Source organism: Lathyrus oleraceus, chromosome 3 (assembly GCF_024323335.1).
Source record: "Lathyrus oleraceus cultivar Zhongwan6 chromosome 3, CAAS_Psat_ZW6_1.0, whole genome shotgun sequence".
Classification (NCBI taxonomy): Eukaryota; Viridiplantae; Streptophyta; class Magnoliopsida; order Fabales; family Fabaceae; genus Lathyrus; species Lathyrus oleraceus.
The window spans coordinates 491,183,846-491,210,763 of record NC_066581.1 but is presented as its reverse complement, the minus strand read 5'-3'; the positions used below and the strand labels follow the sequence as shown (position 1 = coordinate 491,210,763).

Genomic DNA, 26,918 nt, shown 5'->3' with positions numbered 1-26,918 from the left:
AGGTAGCACTGTTCCTTCGCCTAGGACTTCCTTTTTGCATGCGGGTTCCTACAACGCAAACAAACCCTAATACCCAAAGCAACGCGTTATCTCCTTCTACTACAGGCGAGTAAGTCTCCAAAGGTCGAGCATCCATGAGATTGCGTAGTAACGTTGTTCGTCCAAAACCCAATCCATAACCCCGTAGTTAGCCGAAGTACGGCTTGCTCTGATTCTCATTCCAGATGAGATACGTAGGCATAAGACACGATGTCTTAGCGAGCACACATCCCCCAACCCATAGGTCAGCCGAGCTACGAAGACTCTGATTCTCATATTCAGATGAGATACGTATGCAGTGGATGCGACATCCGCGCGAGTCATTTCTCTTAACCTTTTTAATAAATAAACACATTAGGTAAACCCACACCCTTTAGACAAAAACCACAAAAGTGGATCCCGTAGAGTACTACGGATGCGTAGGGGTGCTAATACCTTCCCTTCGCATAATCGACTCCCGAACCCAAGATTTGGTTGCGAGACCCCGTCTTGTCCTTTCCTTTATCAGGTTTACTTCGAGCGTTTCCTTTCCCTCCTTTGGGATGAATAACGCACGGTGGCGACTCTTCTGTCTTTTTTCTTTCGCCGGTTGTTTTTTTCGCGCACTGTATTTTTCAGGTTGCGACATCATGTGGATGGACATGAGCGGCCTGGAAGGATTTTTCTCATTCTACATATGCATGAGTAATATCTACATACTCCTTAATTAAGTATGATTTTAAAATGCATTATCATCCTGAAATAAATGAATATGCGATATTGAGCTTATTTGTTAATACTAAGTACACTCGGGCATCAAGAAACATAAAATTGAATTATACAGGGGAGGTACGAATTATGTCTTGTGTTAGGTATACATATAAGGGAAAAACAATAATTATACATATAATCAATATCATATAAAGGTTATATGAGATCACATGAAATTATCGTTAATTGGAAAGCAATGATGTCGTGCTAGACACCCTCTCTCTATTTATAATATTAAGTAAATTATTTAACATTATTGTCAATGTTACGAGAACGTAAAAGGTCGCACACATAAGGATAAATAAACGAGAGATAAAATAAATTAATAAGATACATTTATGATTTTGTGGTACATTGTTACGATACACTAATGTTAATTAGGAAAATACGGCCCACGGGAAGCTAGCATAGCGTGAGTCTTGTACACGTGTTTAAATTTAACAAAATCTTTCACCATTGAGACAGTTCGGCCGAGTGGTCTAAGGCGCCAGATTTAGGCTCTAGTCCGAATGGGCGTCGGTTCAAATCCCACAGTTGTCAACTTTTGCTTGTTTCTGTCATTTCGTTCCAAATTATTAAATAGACTAGGTTGGGAAAATTTTCTTAATATTGATTCACTTTAGTTTTAAATAAAAATTTGGTTCACCAAACCATTTATTTGGGTCGATATGATTTTATAAAACTATACCGGTTCAATTTGTTTCTTTTGAATCCTTCTTATGCTATAATAATTCGATTCAATTCAAAATTTTGACATAATTAACTATGAACAATCTTAGTTGTGGTCATTACCCTCCTGGTTCTCGATCTCATAAGATGATTTTCACACATGTTTGTTGCTTGGAGTTATAAAAAATGAAGGAGTTGTCTAAAAATACTCAATAATCAATGATGGACTTCCTTATATCTTAGCTAATGGCTCAATCATAAATGCAAAAAGTCTTGATTCTCACAACTACTTCCAAGTTAGTAGTTGTTGGTTGGTTCGAGAATTGACTGAGTTGTTGGACTGTGTATGAAAGGTCTAGATAGTCTTGTGTTAGTGAGGTAAATAAGTTATTCCACCAAATTTCTATAAGGTGTGAGATTAGTCCAAATTTATCCATAAACTATTGGTGTAAGACTCATATGCCAACATATTTATGATTAATGTATTTAAGACTTGTATCAAGTTGATTATTTATAATAAAAATACATTTTTATTATGTTTATTTTCAAAGTAATTAGTTTTTTTTAGTATTTAATTGGTTTCATGGAACATTAAGTGTGACTTAAATGTGAGACATCATTATATATAAAGATATTACTCTAAAAGTATCTATATGTAAGTCTTAAAATCGAATATAGCAACGTAATGCATAGAGAATGTTATAAGTAATATTTATATTGGAATGACCCGCGATAAGAATACTACATAGTTTGTTATGTAAGTCTCATAGGTTTTTTTTATAATCACAGTGGTGTATGCTACCATTTGACTGGAAACCATTAACTCCATACAAAACGTCATTGAGGAGTTAATCATTTTAGTAGCGTCAAACATTGTTTGTCATAAGACGATTATAAAGTCAGTTAACTAGGTATTCAATGAGTCATGTGGATGGACATGAGCGGCCTGGAAGGATTTTTCTCATTCTACATATGCATGAGTAATATCTACATACTCCTTAATTAAGTATTATTTTAAAATGCATTATCATGCTGAAATAAATGAATATGCGATATTGAGCTTATTTGTTAATACTAAGTACACTCGGGCATCAAGAAACATAATATTGAATTATACAAGGGAGGTACGAATTATGTCTTGTGTTAGGTATACATATAATGGCAAAAGAATAATTATACATATGATCATTATCATATAAAGGTTATATGAGATCACATGAAATTATCGTTAATTGGAAAGCAATGATGTCGTGCTAGACACCCTCTCTCTATTTATAATATTAAGTAAATTATTTAACATTATTGTCAATGTTACGAGAACGTAAAAGGTCGCACACATAAGGATAAATAAACGAGAGATAAAATAAATTAATAAGATACATTTATGATTTTGTGGTACATTGTTACGATACACTAATGTTAATTAGGAAAATACGGCCCACGGGAAGCTAGCATAGGGTGAGTATTGTACACGTGTTTAAATTTAACAAAATCATTCAACATAGAGACAGTTTGGCCGAGTGGTCTAAGGCGCCAGATTTAGGCTCTGGTCCGAAAGGGCGTGGGTTAATATCCCACAGCTGTCAACTTTTGCTTGTTTCTGTCATTTCGTTCCAAATTATCAGTTCACCCAAAATTTACATAAAAATGTATGACTTAACTGTTTGATTTACTCTATTAAATATACTAGGTTGGGAAAATTTTCTTAATATTGATTCACTTTAGTTATAAATAAAAATTTGGTTCACCAAACAATTTATTTCGGTCGATATGATTTTATAAAACTATACCGATTCAATTTGTTTCTTTTGAATCCTTCTTATGCTATAATAATTCGATTCAATTCAAAATATTGACACAATTAACTATGAACAATCTTAGTTGTGGTCATTACCCTCCTGGTTCTCAATCTCATCAGATGATTTTCACACACGATTGTTGCTTGGACTTATAAAAAATGAAGGAGTTGTCTAAAAATATTCAATAATCAGTGATGGACTTCCTTATATCTTAGCTAATGGCTCAATCATAAATGCACAAAGTCTTGATTCTAACAACTACTTCCAAGTTAGTAGTTGTTGGTTGGTTCGGGAATTGACTGAGTTGTTGGACTGTGTATGAAAGGTCTAGATAGTCTTGTGTTAGTGAGGTAAATAAGTTATTCCACCAAATTTCTATAAGGTGTGAGATTAGTCCAAATTTATCCATAAACTATTGGTGTAAGACTCATATGCCAACATATTTATGATTAATGTATTTAAGACTTGTATCAAGTTGATTATTTATAATAAAAATACATTTTTATTATGTTTATTTTCAAAGTAATTAGTTTTTTTTAGTATTTAATTGGTTTCATGGAACATTAAGTGTGACTTAAATGTGAGACATCATTATATATAAAGATATTACTCTAAAAGTATCTATATGTAAGTCTTAAAATCGAATATAGCAACGTAATGCATAGAGAATGTTATAAGTAATATTTATATTGGAATGACCCGCGATAAGAATACTACATAGTTTGTTATGTAAGTCTCATAAGTTATTTTTATAATCACAGTGGTGTATGCTACCATTTGACTGGAAACCATTAACTCCATACAAAAGGTCATTGAGGAGTTAATCATTTTAGTAGCGTCAAACATTGTTTGTCATAAGACGATTATAAAGTCAGTTAACTAGGTATTCAATGAGTCATGTGTAATACCCCAAAATTTACCCTTCATTTTTCCTGGAAAAAAAAACGAAAAAAAAACGAAAAAAAAAAGTTAAAAATAAATAAATAAATAAAATTAATTAAATAAATAAATTAAATATAACAAATTTTTTTGGACTTGGGTCTCCCTCATTTGAGCCCACTATCCACGAAAATCAGTCTATAAATACTGAAGTTTCAGTAGAGGAAAACACACTTGGAGTTACACTGGGAGATTCACTGGAGAAAGATTTTGAGAGAAGGAAACCTAGGAACTACTCTGCAGCGACCTTCAGGCAGCCCTGAGAAGTTCACTCCGCCTCACACAAACCCTAGTATTACTTTGCAGATCCGGCCGTACCATTCAATCTTAATCAATCTCTCCAATCAGGTTTGCCATATATCTATCATCTTTATGCCTTTAATTTGAATGCTCTAAATGTATGAGGTATTATGGGTGAATTTGATACCCTTTTGATATGCATGTGTTTGACAAGAGGTTTAGGCCTCCTACCCTTGATTGCTTTTTGTGAGCTTTTTGTGAATTTTGATGGAATTATTCATGTGGTTACATTTTGATTTAGGGGCAACTCTTGGTTACCCTATTTTGTTTCTCTAACCTGTCTTTGTGTTGCCATGGCATTGTTTTCCCTGGATTTCACCTTGTTTGTCTAACCTTTCTGTTGAGTTTTCGTGAGGGCTCACATACTCTTGCAGGGATACCATCCGGAGGTTTATCCTGATTAATCGTATTGACTGATTTTCTTTGATGGTCTAGCTGGAGAGATCTCAGGGTTGCTAATCCTTTAATTGTTGTAACTTCGGATCTTTATCCGTGTGGTAATTTTTTCCTTTTCTCGTACTTTATCGCTTTCTTAGCTGGAAGACCTCGATAGGAGGCAATGTTTGAGCCCCTTGGTGGCATTTTACTCTAAGATACATGTTTTGTGTGGTGTGATTGTTCCCCCGTGGGACACGAGGCTTCGGATAGTCTCCCGTCTGCTTGCCAATTAAGGTAGCACTGTTCCTTCGCCTAGGACTTCCTTTTTGCATGCGGGTTCCTACAACGCAAACAAACCCTAATACCCAAAGCAACGCGTTATCTCCTTCTACTACAGGCGAGTAAGTCTCCAAAGGTCGAGCATCCATGAGATTGCGTAGTAACGTTGTTCGTCCAAAACCCAATCCATAACCCCGTAGTTAGCCGAAGTACGGCTTGCTCTGATTCTCATTCCAGATGAGATACGTAGGCATAAGACACGATGTCTTAGCGAGCACACATCCCCCAACCCATAGGTCAGCCGAGCTACGAAGACTCTGATTCTCATATTCAGATGAGATACGTATGCAGTGGATGCGACATCCGCGCGAGTCATTTCTCTTAACCTTTTTAATAAATAAACACATTATGTAAACCCACACCCTTTAGACAAAAACCACAAAAGTGGATCCCGTAGAGTACTACGGATGCGTAGGGGTGCTAATACCTTCCCTTCGCATAATCGACTCCCGAACCCAAGATTTGGTTGCGAGACCCCGTCTTGTCCTTTCCTTTATCAGGTTTACTTCGAGCGTTTCCTTTCCCTCCTTTGGGATGAATAACGCACGGTGGCGACTCTTCTGTCTTTTTTCTTTCGCCGGTTGTTTTTTTCGCGCACTGTATTTTTCAGGTTGCGACATCATGTGGATGGACATGAGCGGCCTGGAAGGATTTTTCTCATTCTACATATGCATGAGTAATATCTACATACTCCTTAATTAAGTATGATTTTAAAATGCATTATCATGCTGAAATAAATGAATATGCGATATTGAGCTTATTTGTTAATACTAAGTACACTCGGGCATCAAGAAACATAAAATTGAATTATACAGGGGAGGTACGAATTATGTCTTGTGTTAGGTATACATATAAGGGAAAAACAATAATTATACATATAATCAATATCATATAAAGGTTATATGAGATCACATGAAATTATCGTTAATTGGAAAGCAATGATGTCGTGCTAGACACCCTCTCTCTATTTATAATATTAAGTAAATTATTTAACATTATTGTCAATGTTACGAGAACGTAAAAGGTCGCACACATAAGGATAAATAAACGAGAGATAAAATAAATTAATAAGATACATTTATGATTTTGTGGTACATTGTTACGATACACTAATGTTAATTAGGAAAATACGGCCCACGGGAAGCTAGCATAGCGTGAGTCTTGTACACGTGTTTAAATTTAACAAAATCTTTCACCATTGAGACAGTTTGGCCGAGTGGTCTAAGGCGCCAGATTTAGGCTCTAGTCCGAATGGGCGTCGGTTCAAATCCCACAGTCGTCAACTTTTGCTTGTTTCTGTCATTTCGTTCCAAATTATTAAATAGACTAGGTTGGGAAAATTTTCTTAATATTGATTCACTTTAGTTTTAAATAAAAATTTGGTTCACCAAACCATTTATTTGGGTCGATATGATTTTATAAAACTATACCGGTTCAATTTGTTTCTTTTGAATCCTTCTTATGCTATAATAATTCGATTCAATTCAAAATTTTGACATAATTAACTATGAACAATCTTAGTTGTGGTCATTACCCTCCTGGTTCTCGATCTCATAAGATGATTTTCACACATGTTTGTTGCTTGGAGTTATAAAAAATGAAGGAGTTGTCTAAAAATACTCAATAATCAATGATGGACTTCCTTATATCTTAGCTAATGGCTCAATCATAAATGCACAAAGTCTTGATTCTCACAACTACTTCCAAGTTAGTAGTTGTTGGTTGGTTCGAGAATTGACTGAGTTGTTGGACTGTGTATGAAAGGTCTAGATAGTCTTGTGTTAGTGAGGTAAATAAGTTATTCCACCAAATTTCTATAAGGTGTGAGATTAGTCCAAATTTATCCATAAACTATTGGTGTAAGACTCATATGCCAACATATTTATGATTAATGTATTTAAGACTTGTATCAAGTTGATTATTTATAATAAAAATACATTTTTATTATGTTTATTTTCAAAGTAATTAGTTTTTTATAGTATTTAATTGGTTTCATGGAACATTAAGTGTGACTTAAATGTGAGACACCATTATATATAAAGATATCACTCTAAAAGTATCTATATGTAAGTCTTAAAATCGAATAAAGCAACGTCAATGCATAGAGAATGTTATAAGTAATATTTATATTGGAATGACCCGCGATAAGAATACTACATAGTTTGTTATGTAAGTCTCATAAGTTATTTTTATAATCACAGTGGTGTATGCTACCATTTGACTGGAAACCATTAACTCCATACAAAAGGTCATTGAGGAGTTAATCATTTTAGTAGCGTCAAACATTGTTTGTCATAAGACGATTATAAAGTCAGTTAACTAGGTATTCAATGAGTCATGTGGATGGACATGAGCGGCCTGGAAGGATTTTTCTCATTCTACATATGCATGAGTAATATCTACATACTCCTTAATTAAGTATGATTTTAAAATGCATTATCATGCTGAAATAAATGAATATGCGATATTGAGCTTATTTGTTAATACTAAGTACACTCGGGCATCAAGAAACATAAAATTGAATTATACAGGGGAGGTACGAATTATGTCTTGTGTTAGGTATACATATAAGGGAAAAACAATAATTATACATATGATCATTATCATATAAAGGTTATATGAGATCACATGAAATTATCGTTAATTGGAAAGCAATGATGTCGTGCTAGACACCCTCTCTCTATTTATAATATTAAGTAAATTATTTAACATTATTGTCAATGTTACGAGAACGTAAAAGGTCGCACACATAAGGATAAATAAACGAGAGATAAAATAAATTAATAAGATACATTTATGATTTTGTGGTACATTGTTACGATACACTAATGTTAATTAGGAAAATACGGCCCACGGGAAGCTAGCATAGCGTGAGTATTGTACACGTGTTTAAATTTAACAAAATCTTTCACCATTGAGACAGTTTGGCCGAGTGGTCTAAGGCGCCAGATTTAGGCTCTGGTCCGAATGGGCATGGGTTCAAATCCCACAGTTGTCAACTTTTGCTTGTTTCTGTCATTTCGTTCCAAATGTTTGATTTACTGTATTAAATAGACTAGGTTGGGAAAATTTTCTTAATATTGATTCACTTTAGTTATAAATAAAAATTTGGTTCACCAAACCATTTATTTGGGTCGATATGATTTTATAAAACTATACCGGTTCAATTTGTTTCTTTTGAATCCTTCTTATGCTATAATAATTCGATTCAATTCAAAATTAAGACATAATTAACTATGAACAATCTTAGTTGTGGTTATTACCCTCCTGGTTCTCGATCTCATAAGATGATTTTCACACATGTTTGTTGCTTGGAGTTATAAAAAATGAAGGAGTTGTCTAAAAATACTCAATAATCAATGATGGACTTCCTTATATCTTAGCTAATGGCTCAATCATAAATGCACAAAGTCTTGATTCTCACAACTACTTCCGAGTTAGTAGTTGTTGGTTGGTTCGGGAATTGACTGAGTTGTTGGACTGTGTATGAAAGGTCTAGATAGTCTTGTGTTAGTGAGGTAAATAAGTTATTCCACCAAATTTCTATAAGGTGTGAGATTAGTCCAAATTTATCCATAAACTATTGGTGTAAGACTCATATGCCAACATATTTATGATTAATGTATTTAAGACTTGTATCAAGTTGATTATTTATAATAAAAATACATTTTTATTATGTTTATTTTCAAAGTAATTAGTTTTTTATAGTATTTAATTGGTTTCATGGAACATTAAGTGTGACTTAAATGTGAGACACCATTATATATAAAGATATCACTCTAAAAGTATCTATATGTAAGTCTTACAATCGAATATAGCAACGCCAATGCATAGAGAATGTTATAAGTAATATTTATATTGGAATGACCCGCGATAAGAATACTACATAGTTTGTTATGTAAGTCTCATAAGTTATTTTAATAATCACAGTGGTGTATGCTACCATTTGACTGGAAACCATTAACTCCATACAAAAGGTCATTGAGGAGTTAATCATTTTAGTAGCGTCAAACATTGTTTGTCATAAGACGATTATAAAGTCAGTTAACTAGGTATTCAATGAGTCATGTGGATGGACATGAGCGGCCTGGAAGGATTTTTCTCATTCTACATATGCATGAGTAATATCTACATACTCCTTAATTAAGTATGATTTTAAAATGCATTATCATGCTGAAATAAATGAATATGCGATATTGAGCTTATTTGTTAATACTAAGTACACTCGGGCATCAAGAAACATAAAATTGAATTATACAGGGGAGGTACGAATTATGTCTTGTGTTAGGTATACATATAAGGGAAAAACAATAATTATACATATGATCATTATCATATAAAGGTTATATGAGATCACATGAAATTATCGTTAATTGGAAAGCAATGATGTCGTGCTAGACACCCTCTCTCTATTTATAATATTAAGTAAATTATTTAACATTATTGTCAATGTTACGAGAACGTAAAAGCTCGCACACATAAGGATAAATAAACGAGAGATAAAATAAATTAATAAGATACATTTATGATTTTGTGGTACATTGTTACGATACACTAATGTTAATTAGGAAAATACGGCCCACGGGAAGCTAGCATAGCGTGAGTCTTGTACACGTGTTTAAATTTAACAAAATCTTTCACCATTGAGACAGTTTGGCCGAGTGGTCTAAGGCGCCAGATTTAGGCTCTAGTCCGAATGGGCGTCGGTTCAAATCCCACAGTTGTCAACTTTTGCTTGTTTCTGTCATTTCGTTCCAAATTATTAAATAGACTAGGTTGGGAAAATTTTCTTAATATTGATTCACTTTAGTTTTAAATAAAAATTTGGTTCACCAAACCATTTATTTGGGTCGATATGATTTTATAAAACTATACCGGTTCAATTTGTTTCTTTTGAATCCTTCTTATGCTATAATAATTCGATTCAATTCAAAATTTTGACATAATTAACTATGAACAATCTTAGTTGTGGTCATTACCCTCCTGGTTCTCCATCTCATAAGATGATTTTCACACATGTTTGTTGCTTGGAGTTATAAAAAATGAAGGAGTTGTCTAAAAATACTCAATAATCAATGATGGACTTCCTTATATCTTAGCTAATGGCTCAATCATAAATGCACAAAGTCTTGATTCTCACAACTACTTCCAAGTTAGTAGTTGTTGGTTGGTTCGAGAATTGACTGAGTTGTTGGACTGTGTATGAAAGGTCTAGATAGTCTTGTGTTAGTGAGGTAAATAAGTTATTCCACCAAATTTCTATAAGGTGTGAGATTAGTCCAAATTTATCCATAAACTATTGGTGTAAGACTCATATGCCAACATATTTATGATTAATGTATTTAAGACTTGTATCAAGTTGATTATTTATAATAAAAATACATTTTTATTATGTTTATTTTCAAAGTAATTAGTTTTTTATAGTATTTAATTGGTTTCATGGAACATTAAGTGTGACTTAAATGTGAGACACCATTATATATAAAGATATCACTCTAAAAGTATCTATATGTAAGTCTTAAAATCGAATAAAGCAACGTCAATGCATAGAGAATGTTATAAGTAATATTTATATTGGAATGACCCGCGATAAGAATACTACATAGTTTGTTATGTAAGTCTCATAAGTTATTTTTATAATCACAGTGGTGTATGCTACCATTTGACTGGAAACCATTAACTCCATACAAAAGGTCATTGAGGAGTTAATCATTTTAGTAGCGTCAAACATTGTTTGTCATAAGACGATTATAAAGTCAGTTAACTAGGTATTCAATGAGTCATGTGGATGGACATGAGCGGCCTGGAAGGATTTTTCTCATTCTACATATGCATGAGTAATATCTACATACTCCTTAATTAAGTATGATTTTAAAATGCATTATCATGCTGAAATAAATGAATATGCGATATTGAGCTTATTTGTTAATACTAAGTACACTCGGGCATCAAGAAACATAAAATTGAATTATACAGGGGAGGTACGAATTATGTCTTGTGTTAGGTATACATATAAGGGAAAAACAATAATTATACATATGATCATTATCATATAAAGGTTATATGAGATCACATGACATTATCGTTAATTGGAAAGCAATGATGTCGTGCTAGACACCCTCTCTCTATTTATAATATTAAGTAAATTATTTAACATTATTGTCAATGTTACGAGAACGTAAAAGCTCGCACACATAAGGATAAATAAACGAGAGATAAAATAAATTAATAAGATACATTTATGATTTTGTGGTACATTGTTACGATACACTAATGTTAATTAGGAAAATACGGCCCACGGGAAGCTAGCATAGCGTGAGTATTGTACACGTGTTTAAATTTAACAAAATCTTTCACCATTGAGACAGTTTGGCCGAGTGGTCTAAGGCGCCAGATTTAGGCTCTGGTCCGAATGGGCATGGGTTCAAATCCCACAGTTGTCAACTTTTGCTTGTTTCTGTCATTTCGTTCCAAATGTTTGATTTACTGTATTAAATAGACTAGGTTGGGAAAATTTTCTTAATATTGATTCACTTTAGTTATAAATAAAAATTTGGTTCACCAAACCATTTATTTGGGTCGATATGATTTTATAAAACTATACCGGTTCAATTTGTTTCTTTTGAATCCTTCTTATGCTATAATAATTCGATTCAATTCAAAATTAAGACATAATTAACTATGAACAATCTTAGTTGTGGTCATTACCCTCCTGGTTCTCGATCTCATAAGATGATTTTCACACATGTTTGTTGCTTGGAGTTATAAAAAATGAAGGAGTTGTCTAAAAATACTCAATAATCAATGATGGACTTCCTTATATCTTAGCTAATGGCTCAATCATAAATGCACAAAGTCTTGATTCTCACAACTACTTCCGAGTTAGTAGTTGTTGGTTGGTTCGGGAATTGACTGAGTTGTTGGACTGTGTATGAAAGGTCTAGATAGTCTTGTGTTAGTGAGGTAAATAAGTTATTCCACCAAATTTCTATAAGGTGTGAGATTAGTCCAAATTTATCCATAAACTATTGGTGTAAGACTCATATGCCAACATATTTATGATTAATGTATTTAAGACTTGTATCAAGTTGATTATTTATAATAAAAATACATTTTTATTATGTTTATTTTCAAAGTAATTAGTTTTTTATAGTATTTAATTGGTTTCATGGAACATTAAGTGTGACTTAAATGTGAGACACCATTATATATAAAGATATCACTCTAAAAGTATCTATATGTAAGTCTTACAATCGAATATAGCAACGCCAATGCATAGAGAATGTTATAAGTAATATTTATATTGGAATGACCCGCGATAAGAATACTACATAGTTTGTTATGTAAGTCTCATAAGTTATTTTAATAATCACAGTGGTGTATGCTACCATTTGACTGGAAACCATTAACTCCATACAAAAGGTCATTGAGGAGTTAATCATTTTAGTAGCGTCAAACATTGTTTGTCATAAGACGATTATAAAGTCAGTTAACTAGGTATTCAATGAGTCATGTGGATGGACATGAGCGGCCTAGAAGGATTTTTCTCATTCTACATATGCATGAGTAATATCTACATACTCCTTAATTAAGTATGATTTTAAAATGCATTATCATGCTGAAATAAATGAATATGCGATATTGAGCTTATTTGTTAATACTAAGTACACTCGGGCATCAAGAAACATAAAATTGAATTATACAGGGGAGGTACGAATTATGTCTTGTGTTAGGTATACATATAAGGGAAAAACAATAATTATACATATGATCATTATCATATAAAGGTTATATGAGATCACATGAAATTATCGTTAATTGGAAAGCAATGATGTCGTGCTAGACACCCTCTCTCTATTTATAATATTAAGTAAATTATTTAACATTATTGTCAATGTTACGAGAACGTAAAAGCTCGCACACATAAGGATAAATAAACGAGAGATAAAATAAATTAATAAGATACATTTATGATTTTGTGGTACATTGTTACGATACACTAATGTTAATTAGGAAAATACGGCCCACGGGAAGCTAGCATAGCGTGAGTATTGTACACGTGTTTAAATTTAACAAAATCTTTCACCATTGAGACAGTTTGGCCGAGTGGTCTAAGGAGCCAGATTTAGGCTCTGGTCCGAATGGGCATGGGTTCAAATCCCACAGTTGTCAACTTTTGCTTGTTTCTGTCATTTCGTTCCAAATGTTTGATTTACTGTATTAAATAGACTAGGTTGGGAAAATTTTCTTAATATTGATTCACTTTAGTTATAAATAAAAATTTGGTTCACCAAACCATTTATTTGGGTCGATATGATTTTATAAAACTATACCGGTTCAATTTGTTTCTTTTGAATCCTTCTTATGCTATAATAATTCGATTCAATTCAAAATTTTGACATAATTAACTATGAACAATCTTAGTTGTGGTCATTACCCTCCTGGTTCTCGATCTCATAAGATGATTTTCACACATGTTTGTTGCTTGGAGTTATAAAAAATGAAGGAGTTGTCTAAAAATACTCAATAATCAATGATGGACTTCCTTATATCTTAGCTAATGGCTCAATCATAAATGCACAAAGTCTTGATTCTCACAACTACTTCCAAGTTAGTAGTTGTTGGTTGGTTCGGGAATTGACTGAGTTGTTGGACTGTGTATGAAAGGTCTAGATAGTCTTGTGTTAGTGAGGTAAATAAGTTATTCCACCAAATTTCTATAAGGTGTGAGATTAGTCCAAATTTATCCATAAACTATTGGTGTAAGACTCATATGCCAACATATTTATGATTAATGTATTTAAGACTTGTATCAAGTTGATTATTTATAATAAAAATACATTTCTATTATGTTTATTTTCAAAGTAATTAGTTTTTTATAGTATTTAATTGGTTTCATGGAACATTAAGTGTGACTTAAATGTGAGACACCATTATATATAAAGATATCACTCTAAAAGTATCTATATGTAAGTCTTACAATCGAATATAGCAACGCCAATGCATAGAGAATGTTATAAGTAATATTTATATTGGAATGACCCGCGATAAGAATACTACATAGTTTGTTATGTAAGTCTCATAAGTTATTTTTATAATCACAGTGGTGTATGCTACCATTTGATTGGAAACCATTAACTCCATACAAAAGGTCATTGAGGAGTTAATCATTTTAGTAGCGTCAAACATTGTTTGTCATAAGACGATTATAAAGCCAGTTAACTAGGTATTTAATGAGTCATGTGGATGGACATGAGCGGCCTGGAAGGATTTTTCTCATTCTACATATGCATGAGTAATATCTACATACTCCTTAATTAAGTATGATTTTAAAATGCATTATCATGCTGAAATAAATGAATATGCGATATTGAGCTTATTTGTTAATACTAAGTACACTCGGGCATCAAGAAACGTAAAATTGAATTATACAGGGGAGGTACGAATTATGTCTTGTGTTAGGTATACATATAAGGGAAAAACAATAATTATACATATGATCATTATCATATAAAGGTTATATGAGATCACATGAAATTATCGTTAATTGGAAAGCAATGATGTCGTGCTAGACACCCTCTCTCTATTTATAATATTAAGTAAATTATTTAACATTATTGTCAATGTTACGAGAACGTAAAAGGTCGCACACATAAGGATAAATAAACGAGAGATAAAATAAATTAATAAGATACATTTATGATTTTGTGGTACATTGTTACGATACACTAATGTTAATTAGGAAAATACGGCCCACGGGAAGCTAGCATAGCGTGAGTATTGTACACGTGTTTAAATTTAACAAAATCTTTCACCATTGAGACAGTTTGGCCGAGTGGTCTAAGGCGCCAGATTTAGGCTCTGGTCCGAATGGGCGTGGGTTCAAATCCCACAGTTTTCAACTTTTGCTTGTTTCTGTCATTTCGTTCCAAATTGTCAGTTCACCCAAAATTTACATAAAAATGTATGACTTAACTCTTTGATTTACTGTATTAAATAGACTAGGTTGGGAAAATTTTCTTAATATTGATTCACTTTAGTTATAAATAAAAATTTGGTTCACCAAACCATTTATTTGGGTCGATATGATTTTATAAAACTATACCGGTTCAATTTGTTTCTTTTGAATCCTTCTTATGCTATAATAATTCGATTCAATTCAAAATTTTGACATAATTAACTATGAACAATCTTAGTTGTGGTCATTACCCTCCTGGTTCTCGATCTCATAAGATGATTTTCACACATGTTTGTTGCTTGGAGTTATAAAAAATGAAGGAGTTGTCTAAAAATACTCAATAATCAATGATGGACTTCCTTATATCTTAGCTAATGGCTCAATCATAAATGCACAAAGTCTTGATTCTCACAACTACTTCCAAGTTAGTAGTTGTTGGTTGGTTCGGGAATTGACTGAGTTGTTGGACTGTGTATGAAAGGTCTAGATAGTCTTGTGTTAGTGAGGTAAATAAGTTATTCCACCAAATTTCTATAAGGTGTGAGATTAGTCCAAATTTATCCATAAACTATTGGTGTAAGACTCATATGCCAACATATTTATGATTAATGTATTTAAGACTTGTATCAAGTTGATTATTTATAATAAAAATACATTTCTATTATGTTTATTTTCAAAGTAATTAGTTTTTTATAGTATTTAATTGGTTTCATGGAACATTAAGTGTGACTTAAATGTGAGACACCATTATATATAAAGATATCACTCTAAAAGTATCTATATGTAAGTCTTACAATCGAATATAGCAACGCCAATGCATAGAGAATGTTATAAGTAATATTTATATTGGAATGACCCGCGATAAGAATACTACATAGTTTGTTATGTAAGTCTCATAAGGTATTTTTATAATCACAGTGGTGTATGCTACCATTTGATTGGAAACCATTAACTCCATACAAAAGGTCATTGAGGAGTTAATCATTTTAGTAGCGTCAAACATTGTTTGTCATAAGACGATTATAAAGCCAGTTAACTAGGTATTTAATGAGTCATGTGGATGGACATGAGCGGCCTGGAAGGATTTTTCTCATTCTACATATGCATGTGTAATATCTACATACTCCTTAATTAAGTATGATTTTAAAATGCATTATCATGCTGAAATAAATGAATATGCGATATTGAGCTTATTTGTTAATACTAAGTACACTCGGGCATCAAGAAACATAATATTGAATTATACAGGGGAGGTATGAATTATGTCTTGTGTTAGGTATACATATAAGGGAAAAACAATAATTATACATATGATCATTATCATATAAAGGTTATATGAGATCACATGAAATTATCGTTAATTGGAAAGCAATGATGTCGTGCTAGACACCTTCTCTCTATTTATAATATTAAGTAAATTATTTAACATTATTGTCAATGTTACGAGAACGTAAAAGGTCGCACACATAAGGATAAATAAACGAGAGATAAAATAAATTAATAAGATACATTTATGATTTTGTGGTACATTCTTACGATACACTAATGTTAATTAGGAAAATACTACCCACGGGATGCTAGCATAGCGTGAGTATTGTACACGTGTTTAAATTTAACAAAATCTTTCACGATTGAGACAGTTTGGCCGAGTGGTCTAAGGCGCCAGATTTAGGCTCTGGTCTGAATGGGCTTGGGTTCAAATTCCACAGCAGTCAACTTTTGCTTGTTTCTGTCATTTCGTTCCAAATTATCAGTTCACCCAAAATTTACATAAAAATGTATGACTTAACTGTTTGATTTACTGTATTAAATAGACTATACCATTTATTTGGGTCGATATGATTTTATAAAACTATACGGGTTCAATTTGTTTCTTTTGAATCCTTCTTATGCTATAATAATTCGATTCAATTCAAAATTTTGACATAATTAACTATGAACAATCTTAGTTGTGGTCATTACCGTCCTGGTACTCGATCTCATAAGATGATTTTCACACACGTTTGTTGCTTGGACTTCTAAAAAATGAAGGAGTTGTCTAAAAATATTAAAAAATCAGTGATGGACTTCCTTATATCTTAGCTAATGGCCCAATCATAAATACAAAAAGTCTTGATTCTCAGAACTACTTCCAAAATAGCAGTTGTTGGTTGGTTCGGGATTGACTGAGTTGTTGGACTGTGTATGAAAGGTCTAGATAGTCTTGTGTTAGTGAGGTAAATAAGTTATTCCACCAAATTTCTATAAGGTGTGAGATTAGTCCAAATTTATCCATAAATTATTGGTGTAAGACTCATAGGCCAACATATTTATGATTATTGTATTTAAAACTTGTATCAAGTTGATTATTTATAATAAAAATACATTTTTATTATGTTTATTTTCAAAGTAATTAGTTTTTTATAGTATTTAATTGGTTTCATGGAACATTAAGTGTGACTTAAATGTGAGACACCATTATATATAAAGATATCACTCTAAAAGTATCTATATGTAAGTCTTACAATCGAATATAGCAACGCCAATGCATAGAGAATGTTATAAGTAATATTTATATTGGAATGACCCGCGATAAAATACTACATAGTTTGTTATGTAAGTCTCATAAGTTATTTTTATAATCACAGTGGTGTATGCTACCATTTGACTGGAAACCATTAATTCCATACAAAAGGTCATTGAGGAGTTAATCATTTTAGTAGCGTCAAACATTGTTTGTCATAAGACGGTTATAAAGTCAGTTAACTAGGTATTCAATGAGTCATGTGGATGGACATGAGCGGCCTGGAAGGATTTTTCTCATTCTACATATACATGTGTAATATCTACATACTCCTTAATTAAGTATGATTTTAAAATGCATTATCATGCTGAAATAAATGAATATGCGATATTGAGCTTATTTGTTAATACTAAGTACACTCGGGCATCAAGAAACATAATATTGAATTATACAGGGGAGGTACGAATTATGTCTTGTGTTAGGTATACATATAAGGGAAAAACAATAATTATACATATGATCATTATCATATAAAGGTTATATGAGATCACATGAAATTATCGTTAATTGGAAAGCAATGATGTCTGGCTAGACACCCTCTCTCTATTTATAATATTAAGTAAATTATTTAACATTATTGTCAATGTTACGAGAACGTAAAAGGTCGCACACATAAGGATAAATAAATGAGAGATAAAATAAATTAATAAGATACATTTATGATTTTGTGGTACATTGTTACGATACACTAATGTTAATTAGGAAAATACTACCCACGGGAAGCTAGCATAGGGTGAGTATTGTACACGTGTTTAAATTTCACAAAATCTTTCTATGTTGAGACAGTTTGGCCGAGTGGTCTAAGGCGCCAGATTTAGGCTGTGGTCCGAAAGGGCGTGGGTTCAAATCCCACAGCAATCAACTTTTGCTTATTTCTGTCATTTCGTTCTTGATTCTCAGAACTACTTCCAAAATAGCAGTTGTTGGTTGGTTCGGGAATTGACTGAGTTGTTGGACTGTGTATGAAAGGTCTAGATAGTCTTGTGTTAGTGAGGTAAATAAGTTATTCCCCCAAATTTCTATAAGGTGTGAGATTAGTCCAAATTTATCCATAAACTATTGGTGTAAGACTCATATGCCAACATATTTATGATTAATGTATTTAAGACTTGTATCAAGTTGATTATTTATAATAAAAATACATTTTTATTATGTTTATTTTCAAAGTAATTAGTTTTTTATAGTATTTAATTGGTTTCATGGAACATTAAGTGTGACTTAAATGTGAGACACCATTATATATAAAGATATCACTCTAAAAGTATCTATATGTAAGTCTTACAATCGAATATAGCAACGCCAATGCATAGAGAATGTTATAAGTAATATTTATATTGGAATGACCCGCGATAAGAATACTACATAGTTTGTTATGTAAGTCTCATAAGTTATTTTTATAATCACAGTGGTGTATGCTACCATTTGACTGGAAACCATTAACTCCATACAAAAGGTCATTGAGGAGTTAATCATTTTAGTAGCGTCAAACATTGTTTGTCATAAGACGGTTATAAAGTCAGTTAACTAGGTATTCAATGAGTCATGTGGATGGACATGAGCGGCCTGGAAGGATTTTTCTCATTCTACATATGCATGTGTAATATCTACATACTCCTTAATTAAGTATGATTTTAAAATGCATTATCATGCTGAAATAAATGAATATGCGATATTGAGCTTATTTGTTAATACTAAGTACACTCGGGCATCAAGAAACATAATATTGAATTATACAGGGGAGGTACGAATTGTGTCTTGTGTTAGGTATACATATAAGGGAAAAACAATAATTATACATATGATCATTATCATATAAAGGTTATATGAGATCACATGAAATTATCGTTAATTGGAAAGCAATGATGTCTGGCTAGACACCGTCTCTCTATTTATAATATTAAGTAAATTATTTAACATTATTGTCAATGTTACGAGAACGTAAAAGGTCACACACATAAGGATAAATAAACGAGAGATAAAATAAATTAATAAGATACATTTATGATTTTGTGGTACATTGTTACGATACACTAATGTTAATTAGGAAAATACTACCCACGGGAAGCTAGCATAGGGTGAGTATTGTACACGTGTTTAAATTTCACAAAATCTTTCTATGTTGAGACAGTTTGGCCGAGTGGTCTAAGGCGCCAGATTTAGGCTGTGGTCCGAAAGGGCGTGGGTTCAAATCCCACAGCAGTCAACTTTTGCTTGTTTCTGTCATTTCGTTCTTGATTCTCAGAACTACTTCCAAAATAGCAGTTGTTGGTTTGTTCGGGAATTGACTGAGTTGTTGGACTGTGTATGAAAGGTCTTGATAGTCTTGTGTTAGTGAGGTAAATAAGTTATTCCACCAAATTTCTATAAGGTGTGAGATTAGTCCAAATTTATCCATAAATTATTGGTGTAAGACTCATACGCCAACATATTTATGATTATTGTATTTAAAACTTGTATCAAGTTGATTATTTATAATAAAAATACATTTTTATTATGTTTATTTTCAAAGTAATTAGTTTTTTATAGTATTTAATTGGTTTCATGGAACATTAAGTGTGACTTAAATGTGAGACATCATTAAATATAAAGATATCACTCTAAAAGTATCTATATGTAAGTCTTACTATCGAATATAGCAACACCAATGCATAAAGAATGTTATAAGTAATATTTATATTGGAATGACCCGCGATAAGAATACTACGTAGTTTGTTATGTAAGTCTCATAAGTTATTTTTATAATCACAGTGGTGTATGCTACCATTTGACCGGAAACCATTAAGTCCATACAAAAGGACATTGAGGAGAGTTAATCATTTTAGTAGCGTCAAACATTGTTTGTCATAAGACGATTATAAAGTCAGTTAACTAGGTATTCAATGAGTCATGTGGATGGACAAGAGGGGCCCGGAAGCATTTTTCTCATCCTACATATGCATGAGTAATATCTACATAATCCTTAATTAAGTTTGATTTTAAAATGCATTATCATGCTGAAATAAATGAATATGCGATATTGAGCTTATTTGTTAATACAAAGTACACTCGGGCATCAAGAAACATAATATTGAATTATACAGGGGAGGTAAGAATTATGTCTTGTGTTAGGTATACATATATGGGCAAAATAATAATTATACATATGATCATTATCGTATAAAGGTTATATGAGATCACATGAAATTATCGTTAATTGGAAAGCAATGATGTCTGGCTAGACACCGTCTCTCTATTTATAATATTAAGTAAATTATTTAACATTATTGTCAATGTTACGAGAACGTAAAAGGTCGCACACGTAAGGATAAATAAACGAGAGATAAAATAAATTAATAAGATACATTTATGATTTTGTGGTACATTGTTACGATACACTAATGTAAATTAGGAAAATACGGCCCATGGGAAGCTAACATAGGGTGAGTATTGTATACGTGTTTAAATTTAATAAACAATAACAACATTGAGACAGTTTGGCCGAGTGGTCTAAGGCGCCAGATTTAGGCTCTGGCCCGAAACGGTGTGGGTTCAAATCCCACAGCTGTTGGGAAAATTTTCTTAATATTGGTTCACTTTAGTTATAAAAAAAAATTTGGTTCACCAAACAATTTATTTGGGTCGATATGATTTTATAAAACTATACGGGTTCAATTTGTTTCTTTTGAATCCTTGTTATGCTATAATAATTCGATTCAATTCAAAATTTTGACATAATTAACTATGAACAATCTTAGTTGTGGTCATTACCGTCCTGGTACTCGATCTCATAAGATGATTTTCACACACGTTTGTTGCTTGGACTTCTAAAAAATGAAGGAGTTATCTAAAAATATTCAAAAATCAGTGATGGACTTCCTTATATCTTAGCTAATGCCCCAATCATAAATACAAAAAGTCTTGATTCTCACAACTACTTCCAAGATAGCAGTTGTTGGTTGGTTTGGGAATTGACTGAGTTGTTGGACTGTGTATGAAAGGTCTAGATAGTCTTGTGTTAGTGAGGTAAATAAGTTATTCCACCAAATTTCTATAAGGTGTGAGATTAGTCCAAATTTATCCATAAACTATTGGTGTAAGACTCATAGGCCAACATATTTATGATTAATGTATTTAAAACTTGTATCAAGTTGATTATTTATAATAAAAATACATTTTTATTATGTTTATTTTCAAAGTAATTTGTTTTTTATAGTATTTAATTGGTTTCATGGAACATTAAGTGTGACTTAAATGTGAGACATCATTAAATATAAAGATATCACTCTAAAAGTATCTATATGTATGTCTTACTATCTAATATAGCAACGCCAATGCATAGAGAATGTTATAAGTAATATTTATATTGGAATGACCCGCGATAAGAATACTACATAGTTTGTTATTTAAGTCTCATAAGTTATTTTTATAATCACAGTGGTGTATGTTACCATTTGACCGGAAACCATTAAGTCCATACAAAAGGACATTGAGGAGTTAATCATTTTACTAGCGTCAAACATTATTTGTCATAAGACGATTATAAAGTCAGTTAACTAGGTATTCAATGAGTCATGTGGATGGACATGAGCGGCCTGGAAGGTTTTTTCTCATCCTACATATGCATGAGTAATATCTACATACTCCTTAATTAAGTTTGATTTTAAAATGCATTATCATGCTGAAATAAATGAATATGCGATATTGAGCTTATTTGTTAATACTAAGTACACTCGGGCATCAAGAAACATAATATTGAATTATACAGGGGAGGTAAGAATTATGTCTTGTGTTAGGTATACATATAAGGGCAAAACAATAATTATACATATGATCATTATCGTATAAAGGTTATATGAGATCACATGAAATTATGGTTAATTGGAAAGCAATGATGTCTGGCTAGACACCCTCTCTCTATTTATAATATTAAGTAAATTATTTAACATTATTGTCAATGTTACGAGAACGTAAAAGGTCGCACACGTAAGGATAAATAAACGAGAGATAAAATAAATTAATAAGATACATTTATGATTTTGTGGTACATTGTTACGATACACTAATGTTAATTAGGAAAATACGGCCCATGGGAAGCTAGCATAGGGTGAGTATTGTATACGTGTTTAAATTTAATAAACAATAACAACATTGAGACAGTTTGGCCGAGAGGTCTAAGGTGCCAGATTTAGGCTTTGGTCTGATAGGGCGTGGGTTCAAATCCCATAGCTGTCAACTTTTCCTTGTTTCTGTCATTTCGTTCCAAATTATAATTTATTGTATTAAATAGACTAGGTTGGGGAAATTTTCTTAATATTGGTTCACTTTAGTTATAAATAAAAATTTGGTTCACCAAACAATTTATTTGGGTCGATATGATTTTATAAAACTATACCGGTTCCATTTGTTTCTTTTGAATCCTTCTTATGCTATAATAATTCGATTCAATTCAAAATTTTGACATAATTAACTATGAACAATCTTAAATGAAGGAGTTGTCTAAAAATATTCAAAAATCAGTGATGGATTTCCTTATATCTTAGCTAATGGCCCAATCATAAATACAAAAAGTCTTGATTCTCACAACTACTTTCAAGTTAGCAGTTGTTGGTTGGTTCAGGAATTGTTTGAGTTGTTGGACTGTGTATGAAAGGTCTAGATAGTCTTGTGTTAGTGAGGTAAATAAGTTATTCCACCAAATTTGTATAAGGTGTGAGATTAGTCCAAATTTATCCATAAACTATTGGTGTAAGACTCATAGGCCAACATATTTATGAATAATGTATTTATAACTTGTATCAAGTTGATTATTTATAATAAAAATACATTTTTATTATGTTTATTTTCAAAGTAATTAGTTTTTTATAGTATTTAATTGGTTTCATGGAACATTAAGTGTGACTTAAATGTGAGACATCATTAAATATAAAGATATCACTCTAAAAGTATCTATATGTATGTCTTACTATCGAATATAGCAACGTCATTGCATAGAGAATGTTATAAGTAATATTTATATTGGAATGACTCGCGATAAGAATACTACATAGTTTGTTTTGTAAGTCTCATAAGTTATTTTTATAATCACAGTGGTGTATGCTACCATTTGACCGGAAACCATTATGTCCATACAAAAGGACATTGAGGAGTTAATCATTTTAGTAGCGTCAAACATTATTTGTCATAAGACGATTATAAAGTCAGTTAACTAGGTATTCAATGAGTCATGTGGATGGACATGAGCGGCCTGGAAGGATTTTTCTCATCCTACATATGCATGAGTAATATCTACATACTCCTTAATTAAGTTTGATTTTAAATTGCATTATCATGCTGAAATAAATGAATATGCGATATTGAGCTTATTTGTTAATACTAAGTACACTCGGGCATCAAGAAACATAATATTGAATTATACAGGGGAGGTAAGAATTATGTCTTGTGTTAGGTATACATATAAGGGCAAAACAATAATTATACATATGATCATTATCGTATAAAGGTTATATGAGATCACATGAAATTATGGTTAATTGGAAAGCAATGATGTCTGGCTAGACACCCTCTCTCTATTTATAATATTAAGTAAATTATTTAACATTATTGTCAATGTTACGAGAACGTAAAAGGTCGCACACGTAAGGATAAATAAACGAGAGATAAAATAAATTAATAAGATACATTTATGATTTTGTGGTACATTGTTACGATACACTAATGTTAATTAGGAAAATACGGCCCACGGGAAGCTAGCATAGGGTGAGTATTGTATACGTGTTTAAATTTAATAAACAATAACAACATTGAGACAGTTTGGCCGAGTGGTCTAAGGCGCCAGATTTAGGCTCTGGTCCGAAAGGGCTGTGGGTTCAAATCCCACAAGTGTCAACTTTTTCTTGTTTCTGTCATTTCGTTCCAAATTATAATTTACTGTATTAAATAGACTAGGTTGGGGAAATTTTCTTAATATTGGTTCACTTTAGTTATAAATAAAAATTTGGTTCACCAAACAATTTATTTGGGTCGATATGATTTTATAAAACTATACCGGTTCAATTTGTTTCATTTGAATCCTTCTTATGCTATAATAATTCGATTCAATTCAAAATTTTGACATAATTAACTATGAACAATCTTAGTTGTGGTCATTACCGTCCTGGTACTCGATCTCATAAGATGATTTTCACACACGTTTGTTGCTTGGACTTCTAAAAAATGAAGGAGTTGTCTAAAAATATTCAAAAATCAGTGATGGACTTCCTTATATCTTAGCTAATGGCCCAATCATAAATAAAAAAAGTCTTGATTCTCACAACTACTTTCAAGTTAGCAGTTGTTGGTTGGTTCGGGAATTGACTGAGTTGTTGGACTGTGTATGAAAGGTCTAGATAGTCTTGTGTTAGTGAGGTAAATAAGTGATTCCACCAAATTTCTATAAGGTGTGAGATTAGTCCAAATTTATCCATAAACTATTGGTGTAAGACTCATAGGCCAACATATTTATGATTAATGTATTTAAAACTTGTATCAAGTTGATTATTTATAATAAAAATACATTTTTATTATGTTTATTTTCAAAGTAATTTGTTTTTTATAGTATTTAATTGGTTTCATGGAACATTAAGTGTGACTTAAATGTGAGACATCATTAATATAAAGATATCACTCTAAAAGTATCTATATGTATGTCTTACTATCTAATATAGCAACGCCAATGCATAGAGAATGTTATAAGTAATATTTATATTGGAATGACCCGCGATAAGAATACTACATAGTTTGTTATTTAAGTCTCATAAGTTATTTTTATAATCACAGTGGTGTATGTTACCATTTGACCGGAAACCATTAAGTCCATACAAAAGGACATTGAGGAGTTAATCATTTTAGTAGCGTCAAACATTGTTTGTCATAAGACGATTATAAAGTCAGTTAACTAGGTATTCAATGAGTCATGTGGATGGACATGAGCGGCCTGGAAGGATTTTTCTCATCCTACATATGCATGAGTAATATCTACATACTCCTTAATTAAGTTTGATTTTAAAATGCATTATCATGCTGAAATAAATGAATATGCGATATTGAGCTTATTTGTTAATACTAAGTACACTCGGGCATCAAGAAACATAATATTGAATTATACAGGGGAGGTAAGAATTATGTCTTGTGTTAGGTATACATATAAGGGAAAAACAATAATTATACATATGATCATTATCGTATAAAGGTTATATGAGATCACATGAAATTATGGTTAATTCGAAAGCAATGATGTCTGGCTAGACACCCTCTCTCTATTTATAATATTAAGTAAATTATTTAACATTATTGTCAATGTTACGAGAACGTAAAAGGTCGCACACGTAAGGATAAATAAACGAGAGATAAAATAAATTAATAAGATACATTTATGATTTTGTGGTACATTGTCACGATACACTAATGTTAATTAGGAAAATACGGCCCATGGGAAGCTAGCATAGGGTGAGTATTGTATACGTGTTTAAATTTAATAAACAATAACAACATTGAGACTTGCTGAGAGGTCTAAGGTGCCAGATTTAGGCTCTGGTCCGAAAGGGCGTGGGTTCAAATCCCATAGCTGTCAACTTTTTCTTGTTTCTGTCATTTCGTTCCAAGTATTAAATAGACTAGGTTGGGGAAATTTTCTCAATATTGGTTCACTTTAGTTATAAATAAAAATTTGGTTCACCAAACAATTTATTTGGGTCGATATGATTTTATAAAACTATACCGGTTCAATTTGTTTCTTTTGAATCCTTCTTATGCTATAATAATTCGATTCAATTCAAAATTTTGACATAATTAACTATGAACAATCTTAAATGAAGGAGTTGTCTAAAAATATTCAAAAATCAGTGATGGATTTCCTTATATCTTAGCTAATGGCCCAATCATAAATACAAAAAGTCTTGATTCTCACAACTACTTTCAAGTTAGCAGTTGTTGGTTGGTTCGGGAATTGACTGAGTTGTTGGACTGTGTATGAAAGGTCTAGATAGTCTTGTGTTAGTGAGGTAAATAAGTTATTCCACCAAATTTGTATAAGGTGTGAGATTAGTCCAAATTTATCCATAAACTATTGGTGTAAGACTCATAGGCCAACATATTTATGAATAATGTATTTAAAACTTGTATCAAGTTGATTATTTATAATAAAAATACATTTTTATTATGTTTATTT

At 31.9% G+C, this 26,918-nt stretch overlaps 7 non-coding genes across 7 annotated transcripts; all 7 read left to right on the top strand.

Moving 5' to 3' along the window:
* The first annotated feature begins 2,964 nt into the window (after nt 1–2,964).
* On the top strand, nt 2,965–3,044 carry TRNAL-UAG (transfer RNA leucine (anticodon UAG)). The gene has a single exon. It is a non-coding gene; the product is annotated as a tRNA-Leu (tRNA).
* Nucleotides 3,045–8,131: 5,087 nt separating this feature from the next.
* Nucleotides 8,132–8,211, top strand: TRNAL-UAG (transfer RNA leucine (anticodon UAG)). Its single transcript has one exon. It is a non-coding gene; the product is annotated as a tRNA-Leu (tRNA).
* A 3,365-nt stretch (nt 8,212–11,576) lies between these two features.
* On the top strand, nt 11,577–11,656 carry TRNAL-UAG (transfer RNA leucine (anticodon UAG)). The gene has a single exon. It is a non-coding gene; the product is annotated as a tRNA-Leu (tRNA).
* A 3,378-nt stretch (nt 11,657–15,034) lies between these two features.
* On the top strand, nt 15,035–15,114 carry TRNAL-UAG (transfer RNA leucine (anticodon UAG)). The gene has a single exon. It is a non-coding gene; the product is annotated as a tRNA-Leu (tRNA).
* Nucleotides 15,115–21,201: 6,087 nt separating this feature from the next.
* TRNAL-UAG (transfer RNA leucine (anticodon UAG)) lies at nt 21,202–21,281 on the top strand. Its single transcript has one exon. It is a non-coding gene; the product is annotated as a tRNA-Leu (tRNA).
* A 1,584-nt stretch (nt 21,282–22,865) lies between these two features.
* Nucleotides 22,866–22,945, top strand: TRNAL-UAG (transfer RNA leucine (anticodon UAG)). Its single transcript has one exon. It is a non-coding gene; the product is annotated as a tRNA-Leu (tRNA).
* A 1,572-nt stretch (nt 22,946–24,517) lies between these two features.
* Nucleotides 24,518–24,598, top strand: TRNAL-UAG (transfer RNA leucine (anticodon UAG)). Its single transcript has one exon. It is a non-coding gene; the product is annotated as a tRNA-Leu (tRNA).
* Nucleotides 24,599–26,918: the final 2,320 nt, after the last annotated feature.